Source organism: Giraffa tippelskirchi, chromosome 2 (assembly GCF_054371585.1).
Source record: "Giraffa tippelskirchi isolate mGirTip1 chromosome 2, T2T-mGirTip1v1.2.pri, whole genome shotgun sequence".
In the NCBI taxonomy this organism is placed as follows: domain Eukaryota; kingdom Metazoa; phylum Chordata; class Mammalia; order Artiodactyla; family Giraffidae; genus Giraffa; species Giraffa tippelskirchi.
Window position 1 is genome coordinate 129,627,379 of NC_137276.1, and position 22,451 is coordinate 129,649,829.

A 22,451-nucleotide genomic window follows, 5' to 3' on the forward strand; every position below is an offset into this window, starting at 1 on the left:
TTGCCACCCTTCACCGTGAAAGGCATATTAACTCTCATTGATCTTACTGGTCCTTCAAACTGAGTTTACTGTGTGCTGTGCACTGTGCTCAGAGCAGTATACGTGTTCGTGGAACCCTAACCCCAATGTACACATCCTTCATTTGGGTTCCTTAGCATTCTATGAATACCTCTCTTAGGGCTTCAGTCATAGATAATATTTATTTTGTCGGTCTCATTCATTTACTCAACCAATATTTATTGACTGTATTTGATACAACAATGGGCAGCTTAGACAAATTTTCTACTCTCCAGTTTTTACAGTCTAGGAAGGGAGAAATAACAAGAAAATGGGTAAGTGTCTCCATAGGAGAGAAAGTAGAAGGTTCAGTGGGTCATGGAGCTCTTAACACAAGCCAGAAGGTCAGGAAAGGTTTCTCTAGTGAGCCTTCCTTCAGTTGAGGCTGAGGCATGATCTGGGAAAAGAGTCAGCCCACAGAAGACCTAAAAATGAGAGAGCACAGGCCTTTGTAGTGAAAGGAGTTCACTACAAATGGAAATAGACTGGCAAGACACCACATTGGAGAGATGGTAGAGGCTCCACCTAGCAGAAGACTGCAGAAAACTTGTTTATGGAATTTGGGTTTTTACCCCCCAAATAATAGGAAGGCCATTGATCAATTATAAGGAGTGACATGATCAGACTCGTCTTTTAGAATGATCACTCTGTAACATATGAGAGTGGAGTGGTTGGGAGGTCAGAAAGAGGTTAGATGTAGGAACACAGATGAGGACACTATTACTAATCCAAGTGAGAGATGATAGTAGGTGAAAGTAGACAGTACCAGTAGGGGTGAAGAAATGTAGACAAATTTTAAAACTGCTTATGAGGTAGGATTCATTGACTTATTAGAAAAACAGACATGTGGGAGAGGCAGTCAGTGATAGTCCCAAATTTCTAGATTAGGATCATAGGTATCATTCCAATAATTGGGAATGTTTGCATGGAGAGGCGGTTTTAAGAGAAAGAAAATAAGCTCAGTTTGGGACACATAGATTTTGAGGAAAATAAACAAGTAAAGTTGTCTAGTAGATATTTGAATATACATGGACCTGAAACTCAGAGGAGAAGATGAAGACAAGTTTTGAAATAGATATCTGAAAGTCACTAGCATATGGGTTGTGATCAATTAAAGCCAAAAGAATGAATATGATGCTATTATTTACTTCTGTATCACCAGGGGGTTAATACTGTGCCTGAAAGAGAGTAGGTACCCTGATCATTTTATTGAATGAATGAATGAGTGAGTGAGTGAATAAGTGAATAAACAGTGTGCAACACAACCAAGTTTAATTGGCAAAACTGCTTGAATATAAAATATTGACAGACAAAAATTATTATGGTATTAGTAAGCACCAACAAAGTTTTTAGAGAAACAGTACTGGAATGGGTAATCTAAAAAGAGTTGGATATAATAATAACTACTCTAAAGACAAACAAAATGCATTTCATTTGTACAAATTAAGGCACAGTTACAGTCCAAAAATTACCAAGGCAGATTGCAATTGCTATTTTATTATCATCATTTATAAGGTGCCTGTGATGGTGCAATTAAAATTTGATAATCATTTTTGTCTAAGCATAATAATTAGCAAGAGACAAAGAGATTGAAGGAATGGTTAAAGAGAAACAACAATGAGCAACCTTTAAACCTCATGTTTGGCACCACCCAAGCCTACTTTCAGCAGTGGCCTGTCATGGTGTCTTGTTTTCCATTTCCTACTTTCTAACCTCACAGTTCTGGAATGCATGGATACAACAAAACTCCTCTTGTGTATCATCATAGTAATTTTCTAATTATTTTTGGAAGGAACTCTTTGAGTCTTTTTGTTCTTTTACTGAATATAACATTTAAATGTAGGAACACGTACTCTGGAATCAAACCCTGTCTGCTGGTAAAGGGAACAGATATGGGCTCCATGACTGAAAGACTAGGTCCCCACTACTTTGTAAGCATGTCTCTCTTTCTTCCTGTGGATTCTTCCATCTCATTGGAAAGCCTAGGAGGTACAACTGAGAGACTTTTATTTTCTATTTCCGTATCATAATCCCAGTCTTTAGGCCAAGGCCAAAAGATAAATCTCAAGTGTACCGTTATCAAGTACATACATAGTAGAGGAAACCATCCAGCCAAAGGCAGACGTGGATGCACATTGGAGCACACCTGTTCAGTTAGCAGAGGAGCTCAGAGAAGGTTGTTCAACCTTTCTGGATCTCATGGTCTCATACATAAAGTGAGCGATTGGATTTGGTTACTTTTAAGACCCCCTTCTATCTCTATAATTTTATTATACTCTGAGGAACATTTTATTACTTTAAACTACATAGACTTTATTAAATTTGACTTTGCCTCATTATTTTATTATATCTGTTCTCTATTAAATACCATTTTTTGATATACTGACTATGTCTCCATGGCTGGTAAAAACTAAAGGGCTAGAGACATAGATGACCATGGGGACATGATAACACTAACAGTAGTGCTTCCATTCTTTGGGTGTTTACCATGGGCCAGGCATTGGCCTAGGCATTTGCTCTATCTCATTTACTCTTCATAGCAAGCCCATATAATAAATATTAATGTTCCCATTATATAGAAGATGAAACTTACACTTGTATATGTTGATAACAGGGCTTCCTTGGTAGCTCAGCTGGTAAAGAATCAGCCTGCAACACAGGAGACCCCAGTTTGATTCCTGGGTCAGGAGGTTACCTTGGAGAAGGGATAGGCTACCCACTTCAGTATTCTAGGGCTTTCCTGGTGGCTCAGTTGGTAAAGAATCCACCTGCAAGCGGGACCACTGGGTTCGATCCCTGGGTTGGGAAGATCCCCTGGAGGGCATGGCAACCTACTCCAGTATTCTTGCCTGGAGAATCCCCAGGGACAGAGAAGCCTGGTGGGCTACAGTCCATGCGGTCTCAAAGAGTCTAACACGACTGAGTGACTAAGCACAGCACATGTTGATAACTTGGCATCCAGAAAGTTCTATAGCTTGATTTCAGCCCCAGGTCTGCCTGCTTCCTGTGCCTGTGAGATTAACCAGTACATTAGATCTGGATTACTGGCTGGGCCCCACTCTGAGGGTTGGTGTGAACCCAGTAAAAGCAGGTAGCACTCAGGGAGGAAAGTTAAATGGAGCAATCAGGGGTGTTTATCACAAAAAAATGCAGACTTGAGAGGTGAGCAAGGGAGTCAATTCAGTTGCTCACTCCCGTCTGACTCATTGCAACCCCAAGGACTGCAGCACACCAGCCTTCCCTGTCCATCACCAACTCCTGGAACTTGCTCAAAGTCATGTCCATCGAGTCAGTGATGCCATCCAACCATCTCATCCTCTGTTTTCCCCTTCTTCTCCTGCCTTCAATCTTTCCCAGCATCAGGGTCTTTTCCAATGAGTCAGTTCTTTGCATCAGGTGGCCAAAGTATTGGAGTTTTAGCTTCAGCATCAGCCCTTCAATGAATATTCAGGACTGATTTCCTTTAAGATTGAATAGTTTGATCTCCTTGCAGTCTGAGGGACTCTCAAGAGTCTTCTCCAACACCACAGTTCACAAGCATCAATTCTTCAACGCTTAGCTTTCTTTATAGTCCAGCTCTCATATCCATACATGACTACTGGAAAAACCATAGCCTTGACTAGACAGATCTTTGTCGGCAAAGTAATGTCTGCTTTTTAATATGCTATCTAGGTTGGGCATAGCTTTTCTTCCAAGGAGCAAGCGTCTTTTAATTTCATGGCTGCAATCACCATCTGCAGTGATTTTGGAGCCCAAAAAAATAAAGTCTCTTACTGTTTCCATTGTTTCCCCATCTATTTGCCAGGAAGTGATGGGACCAGATGCCATATCTTAGTTTTCTGAATATTGAGTTTTAAACCAACTTTTTCACTCTCCTCTTTCACGTTCATCAAGAGGCTCTTTAGTTATTCTTTACTTTCTGCCATAAGGGTAGTGTCATCTGCATATCTGAGAGTACTGATATTTCTCCCAGCAATCTTGATTCCAGCTTGTCCTTCACCCAACTCAGCATTTCACATGATGTATTCTGCATAGAAGTTAAATAAGCAGGGTGACACTATACAGCCTTGACTCCTTTCCCAATTTGGAACCAGTCTGTTGTTCCCTGTCTGGCTCTAACTGTTGCTTCTTGACATGCATACAGATTTTCAGGAGGCAGGTAAGGTGGTCTGGTATTCAGGAAAACTGAAATTGTGCTGGAAGACTGTTCAAACTGTGGCTGCATGATGTGTCACATCCAAGGTGAGCAGCAAGAATGAACATAAGGGACTTTCCTGTTGGTATGGTGGATAAGAATCCACCTGCCAATACAGGGAACACGGGTTCTATCCCTGGTCTGGGAAGATTCAACGTGCTGTGGAGCAACTAGCCTGTTGCCACAACCACTGAAGGCCATGTGACTAGAGCCTGTACTCCTCAACAAGAGAAGCCTCTACAACAAGAAGTCTGTGCACCGCAACTAGAGAGAAGCCCCCTCTCACCAAAACTAGAGAAAGCCCACACACAGCAATGAAGATCCAATGCAATCAAAAATTTTTTAAATAAAAATTTTTTAAAATGCTTTTCAAAAAAAGACTGGACATTGAACAGTGACATGGGTAGCCTGTAGAATCTTAGCAGAATTCCCTCTAAGTCTTCATCATTAAAGCTGGGTACAGCAGGACCATGTGGAAATTCTTAAAATGCTACCTGGTGGCGGCATAAGGAAATACAGTGAAAGTATCTATGAGACAATGGAAAGGGATCCCAGGAAACATATGGCAAGTTGCTTGTGCTCATGAGAAGCACATTAAGGAAGCTTTCTCAAAGAAGAAATGGAGAAGATGCACCAGGCAGAGATCTCACATGGCTGATACTCACAACTAGGAGATACAGTAAGTGTCCTTGGGGCTGGTGTTCTATATTACCAGGTCATCTCAGTTCACATGGTGAAGGCCTCAGAGGCAACCACGCCCACCCTTTAGAAAGGTTTGTTTCCCAGGTGGTGCAGTGGTAAAGAATCCGCCTGCCAATAAAGGAGACATTGGAGATGCAGGTTGGATCCCTGGGTCAGGAAGATCCCCTAGAGGAGGGCATGTCAACCCACTCCAGTATTCTTGCCTGGAGAATCCCACTGACAGAAGAGGCTGGTGGGCTACATTTCATAGGGTCACAAAGAGTCAGACCCAACTGAAGCGACTTAGCACTCATGCACGCACTGGCAGTATTGAAATATATGGATTGTGGATGGTATGTAATTAGAAAAACCTAGATTTTATGTAAGGCTAATTCCCACTGTTAGATGTTTGAGCAAAGCAATCTTTACTCATCTTAAAATAAAAATAATTGTAGTTCCTATCTCATAGAGATACTATGAGAATTAAATATAATAACGTTAAGCACAAAGCTTGGCAGAGTAAACATTTGCTATATCCTTTTAGAATATACACAAAACTTTGTAGAGCGGTCATGGTTATCTAGAGAGGAAATTATCGATTTTTTCTCTTCTCTTTTAGACAGATTTTCAATGTCATTCAACCCTAAAGTTTTCATCATTTTCATTGTGAGAATACATGTGTGTATTCTTTTCTAAATATTAACAAACTGTATTTCTTAGAGAACATTTAGGTTCACAGCAAAATTGAGTGGAGAATAGAGTCTCCATGTATCCACTGACCCCACACACATACAAAATCTCCCACTATCAACACTGTGCCCTTTTTGAATGATGAATTATTTAAGTCTGATTTTTAAATTTTCAAATAAATGGAAATTTTTAACTGATAAATTGATATTTAGTTGCACTGTCATCAGAGAAAATGCTTTGTATGATCCTGACTTTGTAAGAGTTGATATTTAAACTTTCATTTTCCTGTATAAACTAATATATGCTAAATATTTGAAAAGGAAGCATATTTTCTATATGCAAGATTCTTCAAAGCATTCCACATTTTCAATATGATCTATCATTCTTTAACATAAATTTTTAAATCCCTCATTACAATTGTAGATTTCTCCATTTTTCTAATAATTTTTATTGTGTTTTAAAGGTAATGTAGTGACCCTTTTAATCCTGATTGATCTTTTTTGCCTCCTATTCTATTTTCTTGTGTGAACTATTTACATAAGGTAGCAGAGGGCAAGGAGTAGTCAGAAGATGGGCCAGACTTCTGAAAGTGTAAGAATCACAATGCAGAATGGTATAGTGGTTACTATCATGTTCTTTTCAATATGTGAACCGTGAACTTCCAGGTGTTCAAGCTGGTTTTAGAAAAGGCAGAGGAACCAGAGATCAAATTGCCAATATCCGCTGGATCATCGAAAAAGCAAGAGAGTTCCAGAAAAACATCTATTTCTGCTTTATTGACTATGGCCAAAGCCTTTGACTGTGTGGATCACAATAAACTGTGGAAAATTCTGAAAGAGATGGGAATACCAGACCATCTGACCTATCTCTTGAGAAACCTGTATGCAGGTCAGGAAGCAAGAGTTAGAACTGGACATGGAACAACAGACTGGTTCCAAATAGGAAAAGGAGTACGTCAAGGCTGTATATTGTCACCCTGCTTATTTAACTTCTATGCAGAGTACATCATGAGAAATGCTGGGCTGGAAGAAACACAAGCTGGAATCAAGATTGCCGGGAGAAATATCAATAACTTCAGATGTGCGGATGACACCACCCTTATGGCAGAGAGTGAAGAAGAACTAAAGAGCCTCTTGATGAAGGTGAAGGAGGAGAGTGAAAAAGTTGGCTTCAAGCTCAACGTTCAGAAAACTAAAATCATGGCATCTGGTCCCATCACTACATGGGAAATAGATGGGGAAACAGTGTCAGACTTTATTTTTGGGGGCTCCAGAATCACTGCTGATGGTGATTGCAGCCATGAAATTAAAAGACGCTTACTCCTTGGAAGGAAGGTTATGGCCAACCTAGATAGCCTATTTAAAAGCAGAGACATTACTTTGCCAACAAAAGTCCGTCTAGTCAAGGCTATGGTTTTTCCAGTGGTCATGTATGGATGTGTGAGTTGGATGGTGAAGAAAGCTGAGCGCCGCAGAATTGATGCTTTTGAACTGTGGTATTGGAGAAGACTCTTGAGAGTCCCTTGGACTGCAAGGAGATCCAATCAATCCATCCTAAAAGAGATCAATCCTGGGTGTTCATTGGAAGGTCTGATGTTGAAGCTGAAACTGCAATACTTTGGCCACCTCATGCGAAGAGTTGACTCATTGGAAAAGACCCTAATGCTGGGTAGGATTGGGGGCGGGAGGAGAAGGGGACGACCGAGGATGAGATGGTTGGATGGTATCACCGACTCGATGAACATGGGTTTGGGTAGACTCCGGGAGTTGGTGATAGACAGAGAGGCCTGGCGTGCTGCAATTCATGGGGTCGCAAAGAGTCGGACACAACTGAGCGACTGAACTGATCTAGATCGAAGTCTACATTTATCATGTCTAAACTTCTGTTTACTCATCTGTACAATGTGGATAATGACAATAACAGTACCCACCCCAAACCAAATCCACACCTGGAGGTGCCTTATGCTCAAGGTCTGGGTGTTGCAAAATCCTGACAAATTCCCTGAAAGTCCCAGTTGGGAAATAAGTCAGTGTTGACTTGGATAATTCATGAGCTTAAGAGGGTTTGTTGTTGTTTAGTCACTAGGTCATGTCTGACTCTTTTGCGATTCCATGGACTGTAACCTACCAGGCTCCTCTGTCCATGGGATTTTCCAGTCAAGAATACTGGAGTGGGTTGCCTCCAAAGGATCTTCCCCATCCAAGGATCGAACCTGTGTGTCCTGCATTGGCAGGCAGATTCTTTACCACTGAGCTACCAGGGAAGCCCAAACTTGAGAGGGCATACCTACCCACTTGTAGCAATGGCATGGGAATTATAAAAATCACAGCCGAAGTTACACGTGCAGCTGGTCAGCTTCCTTGAGTCCTTGGTTCATCACCTCAGTTTTCAGAGCACTAGAGGAGCTGAAGAATTCCCCCGAGTTCTTTTTCATTTTGTCACGTGCTCAAAAGGCAAAGGGAAACCTTTTCTCAGTTTTCACTTTGTGAGCAAATTCTGACTAAACCAAAGTAATTTGTTAATTCAGCCGTAATATTCTTAATATCCCAACAAATTATAATAATCTAAATAATAACGGGATTTCAGCCAATGCCTGTTCCTTTAATCTTCTTACACAAATTCTTTAAGACCCTTTGTCTATCTTTTTCTCCAAAAGCATACATAAAGCCAAACTTGATCTTCTCTTGACAAAACACATCCATAGAAGTGAGCTTTGAAGTCTGCAGATAGCTAAAATGAATGGACACAGTTTATAATAGTTGTGAATGTTTAACTTTCCAAAGTGTTCACAAGATTTAATAGCTTTGTCCAGTTCTAAAAAAATAGCACCCTTCTTTGGCCCTCATTTATCTAGAGATCAGTTCAGTTTATTAGCAAATACTTGTGCTCTCCTATGTGCCAGACACTAGACTCTAGGCTTTGGGAAAACTTAAACTGTTAAGACATGATCTGTGGTGAAGGGAATCCTAGTCTGTTTAGTAAACAAGCAAAGCAATGAATTAATACAGGTGTATATCAGAGTCTAAAAACAGGTAGCCTGAGGACAATTGACCCACATGCCATTTTTGTTTTTAATCCAGAGATTTCAAATAGAAATCTGAGTTTGGGGATTCTCCAGTAGAGCCAACAAATGTGATAGACAGAATTTTGGACTCAGGTTTCTGTGTGGCTGCTGTCAATATTAAGAAGCCCTGTTCTTGGAATAGAGACGCAACTGTAGAGAATGAACATGTGGAACCGGTACAGTGGGTGGGATTGGTATGGACTGGTATGAACTGGGAGATTGAGATCGACATATATACACTGCCATGTGCAAAACAGATAGCTACTGGGAACATGCTGTACAGCACAGGGAGCTCAGCTCTGTGGTGACCTAGTTCGGTGGGATGGAGGGTGGGAGTGGAGAGAGGTCAAAGAGGGAGACGAGGTATGAATACTTATAGCTGATACAGAGGAAACAAGCACAATATTGTCAAGCAACTATACCCCAAGTTAAAAAACATTAATAAATAAAGAAAGCCCTACTCTCATTGGAAAGAACACGTACCTCTCAGGTGGCCAGAGTCTGCAGCCAGCCTGCCTCGCACACTTGCCTGGCTGCTGGAGAAATGGAAGCCTGTGACCGTTACCAAATACTCATAGACAAGGTGGTTTGCTTGAATACCAATGATCACTTTCACAGCACTGATAAGCTGTACCTTGATACTTCTTTGTAGGAGCTTCCTGTGTGGCTCAGTAGTAAAGAATCTGCCTGCCAGTGCAGGAGACATGGGTCTGATGCCTGGGTCAGGAAGATCCTCTGGAGAAGGAAATGGCAGCTTGCTCCAGTATTCTTGCCTTGGAAATCCCACAGACAGAGGAGCAAAAGAGTCGAACACAATTTAGAGACTAAACAACAACGATATTTCTTTGTACATAAAGATAATATATTAAATTATTTTAATAAACACAAAACCCAGCATTGCTAATAAAGCTGCTGGAGACCCTCCACAGTCAGGAATGATCTTGAGGTTTCTTTGACTACAAGTAAAAAATACTAAATATATAAAACTGAAAGTGAAAGTGAAGTCGCGTCCGACTCTTTGCGGCCCCATGGACTGTAGCCTACGAGACGCCTCCATCCATGGAATTTTCCAGGCAAGAGAACTGGAGTGGGTTGCCATTTCTTTCTCCAGGGAATCTTCCTGACTCAGGGATCAAACCCGTGTCTCCTGCATTGTAAGCAGACACTTTTATCACCTGAGCCACCAGGGAAGCTGGTATATATATATATATATATATATATACATATATATATATATATATATAAAATAAAACGATTACAGTGAATTGGACCAGATTACCTGGAGAAGGAAATGGCAACCCACTCCAGTACTCTTGCCTGGGAAATCCCATGGACGGAGGAGCCTGGTGGGCTGCAGTCCATGGGGTCGCTATGAGTCGAACACGACTGAGCGACTTCACTTTCACTTTTCACTTTCATGCATTGGAGAAGGAAACACTCCAGTGTTCTTGCCTGGAGAATCCCAGGGAAAGGGGAGCCTGGTGGGTTGCCGTCTTTGGGGTAGCAGAGTCGGACACTGTGCGACTGAAGCGACTTGGCAGCAGCACTCTGTAGAAGAGTAGTTTGGAAACTGATTTTGTTCACAATGGCAACCTACATGTTTATAATGTTTTTGAGATCTTTTCAGCAAATAACATGTAAGTGTTCTACATGGATAAGGGAAAAACTATTTACTATTAAGCAGAGAACATCCTAACTTCAAATGTGGGCAGAGCTCTCTACATCTGAGACAGCCAGTCACTAAGAGCAAGAAGCTAAGTTGAATTCTGGGGGAAAAAAATGCACTCTGAACATAAATTGCCCAGACTCCTCCTAACAGGTGAATTTAGAACCTGATGTTAATTTCTGATTAGTTCTTGAAATTTTCAGAAAATGAGCATTTGAAACTAAAAGTGCAGTGGCATTCCTGCACTTAATTTTCTGAAGTTCAACTACATAAACTTTATTATACATGATTTATACATTTTAAAACTTAAAAGTATTTTTTGCAGTTCAATGAAAGGATTATTTTCCAAACCAAAGTATAACAAAATTTGTGATGACAAGTAGACTTACCAAGCAGGTCTGTGAAGAAAGCCAGCCAATGATACAATTTTTCTTGCATTTCCATTTATAAAGATGGAAAGTTTTTCTTATACAATTGTCAGTATAGTTGACAGAGTATACACATTTATTCTGATTGCCATTCTCTGAGTGCTAAGGTGTTAAGGAGGAGCCATTTGTTTGGGACCTTGAGTTGAATTCATACCTCTGATCTTAATGCAGCCAGTGATTAGAACCCAGTGTAGTACATTTCTGCCTAGACTAGAGAGGGAAAGGAGGATTATCCATAAAGAATCAAATGATTAAAGAACTTGAGCAGCAGAATCAAGCAGAATTCCAGAGTGCTTCTAGACTGAATGACTAAAAACCTTATTCCATTAACCATTTGTATGGAAGGAAACTGATTTTCAAAATTTTTTTCCATAAATGTTCTCTTTCCACAATCATTTCCCCCTTATCAACCTAAGAGCACATAGTAAAGCTTGACAATAAGTGATATTTGCCAACAGCCTGAAATGAATTTCACCCAAGATTTGTAGCTGACCTGGTGTAGTAAAGTGAAACTGTTAGTCGCTCAGTTGTGTCCAACACTTTGCGACCCTATGGACTGCAGCCCACCAGGCTCCTCTATCCATGGAATACTCCAGGCAAGTGTCCTGGAGTAGGTTGCCATTCCCTTCTCCAGGGGATCTTCCTGACCTAGGGATTGAACCCTGGTCTCCCGCATTGCAGGCAGATTCTTTACTGTCTGAGCCACCAGAGAAGCCCTACCATAGAGATATGGGTGAATTATGTTTCAAAGGAACTGTAAGATTGAACTAGAGGTCCCACAGCAGGACCTATCACAGTATTTTACAAAAACAGGATCCTCAAGCAGTTTCACTATTAGCAACAACCCCTGACACATCTCTGCTTTCCAGCACCCTGAAACATTTTGAGGCACCAATGTCTCCCAGTATAATGCACTTCATCCATACCAGCACACATTGGAATGGCATCCACTTACACAGTCAGGTTTTTATTCTTAAGAAAGAAGGAACACAGAAATTCAGAGAACTTGAGTTCCTTCTTGCACATTGAACTGTGTTTGGAGAAAAGCCATTCTACTTGGTGTAAATCCAAGCAAATTTAATTCTCCAAACATAATTTTACGGCTCTTATCTCTGTGTTCTGTGCATTCTAAAATGTCCATCTTGGGACTTGCCTAGTGGTCCAGTGGCTAAGATTCTGTGCTCCTAATGCAGGGGGCCCAGCTTCTATCCCTGGTCAGGGAACTAGATCCCCATGCATAAAGAGTTCATATGCCTCAACTAAAAAAGATCCTGCATGCTGCAGTAAAGATCGAAGATCCCACATGCCACAACTAAGACACAGTGCAACCAAATAAATAAATATTTTAAAAATAAAGTGTCCATCCCACATTTCTCACTTCTTAAGCTCTCACTCCTCTCTATAAGTAAAACCTAAGCTTCACCTCCTCTGGGAAGTCTTCCATGACTCCCTCTCCCAAGGCCTTCTTTGCACCAAATAACATTAAATACAATGTAAAGTAATTTTTGATTTATCTGCCTATCTGTCCACTATACAGTGGGTGCAGGTGCCATGTCTTTCCTAAATATTTAGTGCCAAAGGTTGACCTGGGGCTCAGGAAATGTGTTGGATGGATAACTGAATGAATTAACATATGCACACTAAAATCTCACTAGATATTATTTCACCTGATTAGAGTCTGTCTTCTCTGTTGCCAATCAGTATATTGATTCCTATGATTCCCAAACACCCCCTCTTTAAATCAGAAAAGTAGAAAAGCAAGCTTCCTATCACCTAGCAATAACTTAATAAATGTTTTTTTTAATGAATGAACATTTTTTATGAGGAGCTGTTGAGTTGACCAACAAGTTTTTTCCATAACATCATTCAGAAAAACCTGAATGAACATTTTGGCCAACCCAATATTTTTGTATTGAGCAATTCTATTGGAAATTAAAATGGAAATTTCCTTTACAGAAAATAATCTCTTTCTTTAACACCAAAAAGACCTCCATTTTAAAATATTTGAATCCTGTTCTTGAGGCCAAAAGAAATGGCACAAATACAGATAGGGCTTCGCAGCAATACAATTATAACAGGATAATATCTTTAAAAATTAATTTTGTCCTTTTATCCCCCCCACTTTTTTTTTATTTGGCCACACTATCTCAAAGAGAGTAGAAAGATTAGATTGAGAATAAAAGAGAAGAATGGTACATGTTCAGCTTTGCAACTCTGAAGCAGGCTTTTGCAAATCAAAGGGACATCTTGAGAGCCCAGAGACTGTGACATAGAAACAGAAAGTGATTAGATGAAGGGCCAAGCCGCCAGCCCCCATCCCTCCCAAGGAGGACTAGCAGATATAGAGATAGGACAACACTTGGGGTCAGGGAATGGAACTGAAAAGGACTTGGGGTCCCTGTGAAGTACCACAGGGAAGAGGCTTGGTGGAGGTGAAGACAGGCAACATCGAAAGACTGCCCAGCACTGCTGGAGCTCAGTACCAGGAGGAAAATAAGGTGACCAGTCACCACTTGAAAGAACACTGCACACAGGTGTAGGCAGAAGAGCTGCTTTGCATCTCTATTCCTGCCCTGCAAATAGTTTTACCTCTACCATTTTTCTACATTCCATATATATGCATTAAACATGATATTTGTTTTTCTCTTTCTACATATTTCACTCTGCATGATAAGCACTGGGTCCATCCACGTCGCCACAAATGACCCAATTTCTTTCCTTTTTGTGACTGAGTAATATTCCATTGCATAATTATACCACATCTTCTTGTAAAGAATTAACATGTGGACATAGGGGGGAAAGGGAAGGTGAGACCCATTGGGAGAGTAGCACTGACATATATACACTACTGTGTATAAGACAGCTAGCTAGTGGGAAGCTGCTGCATAACACAAGGAGCTCAGCTCAGTGGTCTCTGACAACCTAGAGAGGCGGGATGAGGGGAAGGTGGGAGAGAGGTCCAAAGACGGGGGGTATATGTATACTTATAGCTGATTCAATTCATTGAACAGCAAAAACTAACACAACATTGTAAAGTAACTATACTCCAATAAAAAATGTTTTTAAAGAAAAAGAAAAGAGCTGCTTTGCTAATCCTTCTATCAACACGCATCTTCTCACTACCTGCGGATTGTCCAACCTAAGAACATTTACTTATACCTCAAGTCTTTTCTGAACTCCATCAATACTTCCCCATGTAATTTTTTTTTTTTTTTTTTACTTTCCAAGATATCTGTAAGCTTCATACCAGTCCCTTAGTAGAGGGAATGAGAATCCTTGGCCTCCAATGATGCTGGGGAGTAGAGTGGCATGGAAGAAAAGTACTCAGCACAGCTACTTGGGAAACACTGGACAGTGATTAAATAATTACTTTCTTACACATATTTTATTTTATTTATTTATTTTGTTTGGCAGCACCACAAGACTTGCAGGATCTTAGTTTCCCCACCAGGGATAGAACCCATGTCCCCTGCATTGGAGGTACAGAGTCCTAACCATTAAACCACCAGGGAACTCCCTCTTACACATATTTTAAATAGAAGTTGAAGATGTTTTCAAACTCCGTATCAGCCATAGAGGAGATAAAGTTAGAATCTTAGTTTCAGTTCAGTCACTCAGTCATGTGCTACTCTTTGTGACCCCGTGGACTGCAGCACTCCAGGCTTCCCTGTCCATCACCAACTCCCAGAGCTTGCTCAAACTAACATCCATCGAGTTGGTGATGCCATCCAACCATCTCATCCTCTGTCATCCCCTTCTCCTCCTGCCTTCAATCTTTCCCAGCATCAGGGTCTTTTCCAATGAGTCAGTTCTTCACATCAGGTGGCCAAAATATTGGAGCTTCAGCTTCAGCCTGAGTCCTTCCAATGAATATTTAGGACTGATTTCCTTTAGGATTGACTGGTTTGAACTTTTTGCAGTACAAAAGACTCTCAAGAGTCTTCTCCAACACCACAGTTCAAAAGCATCTTAATTTAGAGTCTAATAAATGTGGTCAGAAAACATAAAGTTCAGATCTTTATCCTGAGTACTAAATATGATGTGCTTACCTTCCATAGAATGTGGACAGAATGATTAGATGAGGATAGTCCCAGGCACACTGGATATAGGCAGCTCAAAGACAAGACTTAGATGAAGGCTCTTCGGGGACATAGAAGGAAACACTAGAGTGCATTAGTCTGCTTCCCTGAACAATGGCACTAGCAGTCAGAGTGGTTCAAAGATGCTTCAAGGACAGTTGGTGGACCAGCTGGTTAGAACGATTCTACAGGACTTTTGACAGATGAATGTGGGTTAGTTAGAAGTTGTGGTGACTTCTGACTCTGAGAATCTGTAGCTCTATGAAATAAAGATAAAAGGACCTATTAAACCAACCAATAAACATGTATTGATCACTCACTATCTTTCAAGCACTCTTTTCTACATGCTGGAGATGTAATGGGGCAAAATGACCTCTCTCATGCAGCTGACAGTCTAGGGAAGAGAAGACAGACATTGACCAAATAACAACATGAACAAATATGAATTTCAGTGGTGACAGGTGCTGCAAATAAGAAATCCACAGTGCTGTGAGAGCTTTCAAGAGGGCAAGAAGGTGAGGATGGCTCCCTGAGGATATGACTGTTCATCAAGGATGAGTAGGAGGTATTCAGGAGAGGGGAGAAGGGCAGAGCAAGAAAGGTTATTGAAAGGAGCAGCCCTGTCTTCCCATTTCCTGGTGGAAAACAGTATGACTCACTGAGAGACAAGATGCCCTAATTATTAAAAGATAGACTTGAATTCCATACCTTTCACTTACGAGTTGTGTGTCCTTGGGCAAGTTATTTAGGCTTTCTGCACCTAAGAGTTCTTACCTGTCAAATTAGGAAAATATCTATCTCACAGGATTGTTGACTAAGATAAATGAAACAATGAAAGTAAAATGCCTAATCCAAGCCTAATACATAGTGCTTATTAAACTTTGTCTATAATCCATAAGTAAACCATAATATCACAATGACAATTTATTCATTAAAAGCAAAACCTTTTAAACTGCTAACTAGTAGCTTGGGGACACTATGTATTCCAGCATTGAGGCTGGGAGCCCAAAACCATTAATGGTCAGAAGTGAGAACCATGGTCCACAAACTTGTTATGAAAGAAATCCCACAATTCTTCTTTTTAATTTGAATCTAATTAAATCTTACTCTTACCCAGGTCAGGAATTTTTTTCCCTAGATTGAAGAATTCAATCTCAATTGTAATTAGATTCTGTTCCCCTCCCAAATCTTCAGTCCTTCAAGGTCATTAATGATTAGTTCATTATCCAAGTACCTTCACCCTTGAAGGCAGGCACCTCAACTGGTCAAGGTCTCTGTCCATTTCCTCATCTGGGTGCTTGCTCCTCTCTGATGGTTCTCCCTCTTCTCCTTCCTCTCTTTTCCCCATGCCTCAGGAGGGAGGGGTTGTGCACAAAGGGTAATTATTCTTGGATTTATCTTCTCCCATGCCCTCCATCTTCTGCCAGTGCCTCCAGTGACCCCAGTTGGAAATCAAAGAACAAGGGAGCCTGGGTGATGTAATCTTCAAAGGCTGGCCTTCTCAGGTACAGAGTAGGTTAGAAAAGATGGGAGTGGGGAAAGGGTGATGTAGTGTAGAACAGTTACCTGTGATGAACATCTATGCCATCAAAAGAGATTAGCTCAGTAAAAGATAGCATCACTGACTCAATGGACATGAATTTGAACAAACTCTAGGAGATAGTGAAGGGCAAGGCTGTCTGATGTGCTGCAGTCTATGGGATCACGAAGAGTCGGACTCGACTTAGTGACTGAACAACAACGTCTACCCAGTAGTGGGATGCTGGGTGGGTCATATGATAGCTCTATTTTTAGTTTCTTAAGGAGTCTGCATGCTATTCTCCGTAGTGGCTGTATCCATTTACATTCCCACCAACAGTGCAAGACGGTTCCCTTTTCTCCACACCTTCTCCAGTATTTATTGTTTGTAGATATTTGGATGATGGACATTCTGACCAGTGTGAGGTGATGCTTTATTGCAGTTTGACCTAGGTGGGTGGGATGGGGGATGGAAAGGAGATCCCAGAGTGAGGGGATATATGTATCCATATAGCTGATTCACTTCATTGTATAGCAGAAACTAAACAATATTGTAAAGCAACTATATCCCAATTTTTTAAAAAGAGATTAGCTATTTTTGAACTGAAAACAGTGTACAAATGAAGAAAAGATTAGTAGTTGTTATGAGTGAGGTTGGAAGGGATGGGAGTGTCTATAAAAGGACAACACCAGGGATTCTCATGGTGATGAAAATGTTCTGTATCTTGACTATATCAATCCCAGTATCCTAGAGGTGATATTGTACTGGAGTTTTGTATAATATTACTATTGAGGGAAACCAGGTAAAAAGCATAAGATCACTCATATTATTGTTACAACAGCATGTGAATTATAATTATCTCAAAATAAAATGTTTAATTAAAAAAGGAAAAAGCAGGCTAGTTTAAGATAGATAAGATGCTAGATATTTTCTGTCCTTATCTCATCAAAAGAAGTGTAATTATTTGTTTCCCCCAAAGACTGCATCTTGCATTTAGTTTACACAGAAATATGTAGCTCCTGGGATTTTTATTCAGTAATAATAGCTGAACAAATTGCTTTTTGCTAAAGGTGCCTCAGTATTCAGCTTGACCACATCTTTAGAACGTTTGTTAGATTGCAGAATCCCAAGCACACCTGTTAATAGCCTTGATCCATTAAGTTTTGGGCAGAAATACATGCTTTAAGACATGAAGGCAGAGAGAACAGGGGTCTAATAGACATATTGCAAGGAATAGAGCAGGTAAAGTGGAGGCAGTTTATTTAAATATTTATTCTCCATCATATTACAACAAGAATTTAAATGGGTTTCAGAACTTCCCTGGTGGTCCAGTGGTTAAGAATCCACCTGCCAATGCAGGGGACACAGGTTCGATCCCTGGTCCAGGAAGATCCCACATGTCATGGGGCAACTAGGCCATTGCACCACAACTACTGAGCCTATGCTCTAAAGCCCAGGAGCCGAAACTACTGAGGCCCTCGAACTCTGGAGGCAATGCACTGAAACAAGAAAAGCTACCACAAAAGACGCCTGAGAACCACAACTGGAGAGTAGCCAATGTGCAACAATGAAGACCCAACGGAGCCTAATATAAGAAATTTTTTAAAAAAATGTTTTTAAAAGGAATGCTTTAAAAAAATAAAAATACAATGGGTTTCAAACAGAATCAGTTCAGTTCTGTTCAGTTCAGTCACTCAGTAGTGTCTGACTCTTTGCAACCCCATGGACTGCAGCACGCCAGGCCTCCCTGTCCATCACCAGTTCCCAGAGATTACACAGACTTATGTCCATTGAGTCAGTGATCCCATCCAACCATCTCATCTGTTGTCCCCTGCTTCTCTCACCTTCAATCTTTCCCAGCATCAGGGTATTTTCAAATGAGTCAGCTCTTCTCATCAGGTGGCCAAAGTATTGGAGTTTCAGCTGCAACATCAGTCCTTCCAATGAACACTCCAGCACTGATTTCCTTTAGGATGGACTGGTTGGATCTCCTTGTAGTCCAAGGGACTCTCAAGAGTCTTCTCCAACACCACAGTTCAAAAGCATCAATTCTTCGGCCCTCAGCTTTCTTTATAGTTCAACTACACATCCATACATGACTACTAGAAAAACCATAGCCTTGACTAGACAGATCTTTGTTGGTAAAGTAATGTCTCTGCTTTTTAATATGCTGTCTAGGTTGGTCATAGCTTTTCTTCCAAGGAGTAAGAGTCTTTTAATTTCATGGCTGCAATCACCATCAGCAGTGATTTTGGAGCCCAAAAAAATAAAGTCTGCCGCTGTTTCCACTGTTTCCCCATCTATTTGCCAGGAAGTGATGGGACCAGATGCCATGATCTTAATTTTCTGAATGTTGAGCTTGAAGCCAACTTTTTCACTCTCCTCTTTCACTTTCATCAAGATGCTCTTTAGTTCTTCACTTTCTGCTATAAGGGTGGTGTCATCTGCACGTCTGAGGTTATTGATATTTCTCCCAGCAATGTTGATTCCAGCTTGTGCTTCATCCAGCCCAGCATTTCTCATGATGTACTCTGCATAGAAGTTAAATAAGCAGGGTAACAATATAGAGCCTTGACATACTCCTTTCCTGATTTGGAACCAGTCTGTTGTTCCATGTCCAGTTCAAACTGTTGCTTCCTGACCTGCACACAGATTTCTCAAGGGGCAGGTCAGGTGGTCTGGTATTCCCATCTCTTTCAGAATTTTCCACAGTTTGTTGTGATCCACACAGTCAAAGGCTTTGGCATAGTCAATAAAGCAGAAATAGATGTTTTTCTGGAGCTCTCTTGCTTTTTCAGTGATACAATGGATGTTGGCAATTTGATCTCTGGTTCCTCTGCCTTTTCTAAAACCAGCTTGAACATCTGGAAATTCATGGTTCACGTACCGTTGAAGCCTGGCTTAGAGAATTTTGAGCATTACTTTGCTAGCGTGTGAGATGAGTGCAATTGTGCAGTAGTCCAAACATTCTTTGGCATTGCCTTTCTTTGGGATTGGAATGAAAACTGACCTTGTCCAGTCCTGTGGCCACTGCTGAGTTTTCCAAATTTGCTGGCATATTGAGTGCAGCACTTTCACAGCATCATCTTTTAGGATTTGAAATAGCTCAAGTGGTATTCCATCACCTCCACTAGTTTTGTTCATAGTAATGCTTCCTAAGGTCCACTTGACTTTGCATTCCAGGATGTCTGGCTCTAGGTGAGTGATCACACCATCGTGATTATCTGGGTCATGAAGATCTTTTTTGTATATTTCTTCTGTGTATTCTTGCCACTTCTTAATATCTTCTGCTTCTGTTAGGTCCATACCATTTCTGTCCTTTACTGTGCCCATCTTTGCATGAAATGTTCCCTTGGTATCTCTAATTTTCTTGAAGGGATCTCTAGTCTTTCCCATTCTATTGTTTTCCTCTATTTCTTTGCACCGATCACTGAGGAAGGCTTTCTTATCTCTCCTTGCTATTCTTTGGAACTCTGTATTCAAATGGGTATATCTTTCCTTTTCTCCTCTATTTTTTTGCTTCTCTTCTTTTCACAGCTATTTGTAAGCCTCCTCAGACAGCCATTTTGCTTTTTTGCATTTCTTTTTCTTGGGGATGGTCTTGATCCTTGTCTCCTGTACAGTGTCACAAACCTTCTGTAGTTCATCAGGCACTCTGTCTATCATATCTAATCCCTTGAATCTGTTTCTCTCTACCACTGTATAATCGTAACGGATTTGTATTCAAACAGAATACAGTAGGATTTTTCTTAACATGTGAAGAAATCTAGATGAAGGTAAAACCAGAGTAATAACAATGAGACAGGATCAGGGGTAGGGTTACTACACAACATACGAGTGTGATTTCATGTACACTCTGAGAAGCCAGTCACTCAGGCGGCCTTTGGTCTTACCTTTCTGACAGCCCGTACAAAGAGCAAAACCTGATCTATTACATGCTTGTAAGATAAATTTGACTTGAAGGACACCTCTTCACTGTGTTGTCATAGAGGTGACATTACAATTTATTCAACATTCTTAGAGTTAACAATACAACCAGTTTCACAGTTCAATAAAAGCAATTCTCTCAGGGACCTAAATGATGCTGTTTAGATATACAGCATTCTGGTTTTGATTTGGGGGCATTCTGGAGTATATTCGAAATGAAAGAATTACGCCCTTTAAGAAATAAAATGTACTTTTCCAGAAAGCTTTAGGTAAAGATTGGTGAGGTGGCAAACTAAAATACTGACAGGGTCCAGGAAGGTACAATAACTAAGAAAAACGAGACATCTGTTTTACACACACACACTACAAATATAGTAAAAATGGCATTTTCTAAATGGCCTCCCATTGGGAGGTTCACTAAGGCATGGTGGGATCTGTGCAACCTACAGGCCACTGCTCGTTGCCAGCCTGTTGTTACCATAACCAGAATCAGGGCCAGATGTGGTCAGAGCTCCTCATATTCCTGTGTATTTGTCGGAGTTCTGTTCCGCAAAACAGAAACCACTCCAGCTATTTTAAGCACAAAGGGCAAAGGGCTTCAAACGGGGAATTAAGTGCTTACAGTGTGTTCAAGCTGGGCCTCCAGGCTGAACGCCAGAAGAGCAATGAAGAACCTGCCCCCGAGGAGGCTGCCAACTCTGGCTCAGCTGGGAAGATGGGAATTCTGGATGCTTTCCCTGAACGGTTAGCTTTAGGAATAGCCTAGAGATTAGGTGTCTGTGAGAGCTGTCACTGCCAGCTCCAGAGCCATACCTCACCTGTTAGGTCCCCGCAAAGCTGCTGACATGGTTGCTGCTACAGAAAAGCCCGAAGCATCCTTGATAGAGCCTGCCACCAGGGGCAACTGGCCTCTGCCTTTTACATCTCCTCTGTGTGCATCTGATTGGTCTAAGCCAAAACTCAATCCCTTCCAACTTAGAAATGTCATTTTTAGCTGCCTGGCCTCTGGGGTGGGGGCTGGGAGGGTCAGGGGAGAGGGATGTGTGGAATGCATGCAGAGTAACTATTTTATCCATCACATTTTATTTTGATGCAAAAATCACCTGAGCTTTTCAATGCTGGTAATTAAATCATTTTTAATGAATACCAACAGGCAGGCTGATAATGTGGGAGTTGATAAAATACATCTATGAACAGATTCAGCTTCATAACAAGCAGCTGGATGGCAGTTTTTGGTCCACTTCAGTACATGGAAGAAGAGACCATTAAGCCCTACCCCGTCCCCATAGGGGCTTCCCTGGTGGCTCAGACGGTAAAGAATCTCCTTGTAACGCAGGAGACTAGGGTTCGATCCGTGGGTCAGGAAGATCCTTTAGAGAAGGAAATGGCAACCCACTCCAGTATTCTTGCCTGGCGACTAACACTTCACTTCCTCCCCATCAGCCCTTATATGAATAACAATTTGTATAGTGCTGTGCTGTATTCACAGAGAAGGCAATGGCACCCCACTCCAGCACTCTTCACTGGAAAATCCCATGGACGGAGGAGCCTGGTAGGCTGCAGTCCATGGGATCGCGAAGAGTCGGACACGACTGAGCAACTTCACTTTCACTTTTCACTTTCATGCATTGGAGAAGGAAATGGCAACTCACTCCAGTGTTCTTGCCTGGAGAATCCCAGGGACAAGGGGAGCCTGGTGGGCTGCTGTCTATGAGGTTGCACAGAGTTGGACACGACTGAAGCGACTTAGCAGCAGCAGCAGCAGTGCTATATTCAAAGCGGTTAAAATGAGCTTACTGTTACAAATGTAGTAAATGCTTAAACAAACAATATTCCAACACACAGGTTCATACAGTAGAAGTTTGTTTTCCTCTTCTCACTTCCCACTATCACTCCCCAGATGTAATTTCAGATAACATTGTGAAATAAATCAGACTTCACTATATTCGAAGTTGACTCTTCCAGAAGCACCTTTGTTTCAGATGATCTACCAAGAGAAAGCTAGAATCAAGTGTTTGAAGCGTTTGGACTCATGTGAGAATCTATCCAACATATATCTGGGGTTTAATTGGGCTGGTAAGTCTGTTGACTGAGGAATGGGCTTACTATCCACAGCAAAGAGTTCATATTCAGTCTGGGAACAAA

General features: G+C 41.1%; 1 protein-coding gene across 4 annotated transcripts in view; it reads left to right on the plus strand.

Moving 5' to 3' along the window:
- SCHIP1 (schwannomin interacting protein 1) overlaps positions 1-22,451 on the plus strand; it is a 992,315-nt gene that overhangs the window by 778,290 nt on the left and 191,574 nt on the right. The window lies entirely within an intron of this gene.